We start from the raw sequence: 2500 nt of genomic DNA on the forward strand, positions 1-2500 counted from the left end.
CATTCTGAAATCTCGACGCAGCATGGAGCGTTTCATCAAGCATTCTATTACTAATATTACGTCAGCAGCACAGCTGTTTTTGACCTGGAATCCAACCATGTAGCCTATGTCTAAAGTTGACAGCCAAATAGTTCACCCAATGTCCACAATTGACGCATCATAAGTCCCACGTTATGTTATTTGTGCGCCTTGCTGTGTCATTTGCTGAAACCCAGTCCCTATCCAATGCGAGTCTTCCGTGCATGGGCTTCAGTTTGATTTCAAAATCGCTTGGGACAATTGGGCTGCCATTAATCTGAGAAAGGGTTGAAAGTGCTGGGTACAGGCTATTGCTTCCGATTTGAGGTTTCATGAAATAATACGCATATTGCATATGATGCGTAATAACGCGATTGTGACCATAGGCTATTAAAAAAAAACTAATAGCCATCTGCGCTGTCTTGTTTATTTCTGATATCCTGCGCTGAATAATCTTTATCTTAAACATTACTAACGCAACAGTAGGGGCCTGATTGGTTAACCCGCTGTCTAGCCTTGCATACTGTAGCCCTAAAGTTGAAGTTATCAGCCAAGTTTACTGCTCGCAAACAGACAAGTGTCGCGCTGGTCTAGGTGGGAGTGAGATCTGCTGTTGACAGGTGGAAATTTGAAGACACAAAGAATATTCTGGGATTGAAATCAGATCACCGTTCCTTGTCAATGGCAAGTTAACCTTCACAAAATAGGCTATCCAATAAGCTAATCATCTGCAATTGCTGTACACAGTTCAAAGGATAGGCCTATTTATTCTGCGAAGTTGTGGACATTTTCTTCGCTCCCGCGGCAGCCCCCGTCTGGCTGTCAAAGACGCAGTCCGAAATTGAAAGAGTGCGCCCAGTAAGACAAGGGCACGACTTGTCGGACTCAAACCTATCAACGTCTGTCAGTGATATCGTGACATCCTATTTGTGATATGAACTCCGTGTTCAAATGCGTCCTGTGGTCTATTTGCAAGCCAGACTGAATACTGAGCGCACGCGTTGTTGGCTTTTAAAAATGAGTTCCTGTTAGCTCGTTATCTGTAGGCCTAATGCACAATGGTGATAGGCTATGCTTCATAAAAATACATTTCAAGGTATTTTCAGGTGCATGGTTTCATTTAAGTAACTGCATTTCTATTTAGTCCCCGGCAGAAATTATGCGCCCACTGAATTGGTTGCGCAATGGGCAGTCCTCGATAGATTGGTTTCATACTGGGTCTTATAATAACGCCTAGGCCTAGTCTCGGTTTCGTGGTTTTTCTGTTCGCATTTATCGACAGGACAGGATTTTTTTAATATAACAATAGGCCCTATCCGTTTCAGTTTCAGTTTCATTATTTTTGGCATGCCGCCCGACGACACGACCAGTTTTAAACGACGTCAAGCCAATATCCACGTTGCTCTTGCAGATATGATGAACAAAACTGCGTGTCATTTTAATTACTGAATTGTAGCCTACGCATAGCCTATACTAACTGGCTAATCCTTGCCAACATTGCTGATGCAAACGGCTGCTGGTCATGTCGTGATATAGCCTACCTATTTGGATAACATCAGCGCACGTCTTCTAATTAATGTTATGCTTCAAGCGGCAATACAAGTGTAGGGTTTTCACATCTTACCAAACAAAAGCTAGTATTGCCAACAGCGTATGCAAAACGGCCCTGAAGCGAATAGAGAGAGAAAGGAGAGATTCGAGTCTTTCACCCACTTGGAAGTGTTTTGGATTCTCAGTGCGCAACTGCGTTAACGCGTTCTGCCTGTTTTCGACCTTCCTCATCAACTGTTTCTGACCCGTTAGCCATAGGCCTACCAACCGGTATTTTATCAATGTAAAATGCAGCTTTAATATCACAATGAAACAAAAAAAATATATAACTTGGGCCACAGGTGAGTGTAGCCTCCAGTCTAGACCGATGCTGTAGCCTATTTGACGGAGCCGATTTATGAATTGAAAAAAAAAAAAACATTCGTAATGGAATAAACTTGTGGATGGCGAAATCACACTATCCTTGTAGGCTACACTATGTACACTATTTTTGTACACTGAGTGGTGTATTCACAAATAGGATACATCTCATCACAATACTGTCAAATTCAGATAGGCCTAGGCTATGTGGCTGCGATGAACAAATGCGCATTAGGTCTACTGTCTCTGCAATTAATAAATGGTCTGTGACATCGTCAACACTCCATCCCATAAGCAGCAATGTTAGGTACAGCATGACGTAGACCCGTACAGGAAACAAAAGCTATAGAATGTTGAAAACCCAACCACGCGTTCTCTGACAGTTGAGAAACAGCGTTCCTGCGGCAGAGAAATTCTCCCCCAAGAGGCCAATTTGTGAAATGCAGCTTTCACCAAGCTTTTACATACAACAGATGCTGTGTAACCCAATAAATGGGTAGTGGACATGAAAAAGCATAATAGGACCCCTTTAAGTGAACTCTGCATTTACTTGCGGTGTGGTGTCTGACGG

At 42.8% G+C, this 2500-nt stretch overlaps 1 protein-coding gene across 1 annotated transcript in view; it reads right to left on the reverse strand.

Annotated features, from left to right (window-relative positions):
* cadpsa (Ca2+-dependent activator protein for secretion a) overlaps positions 1–2500 on the reverse strand; it is a 226774-nt gene that overhangs the window by 52511 nt on the left and 171763 nt on the right. The window lies entirely within an intron of this gene.

Source organism: Engraulis encrasicolus, chromosome 14 (assembly GCF_034702125.1).
Source record: "Engraulis encrasicolus isolate BLACKSEA-1 chromosome 14, IST_EnEncr_1.0, whole genome shotgun sequence".
Lineage (NCBI taxonomy): Eukaryota > Metazoa > Chordata > Actinopteri > Clupeiformes > Engraulidae > Engraulis > Engraulis encrasicolus.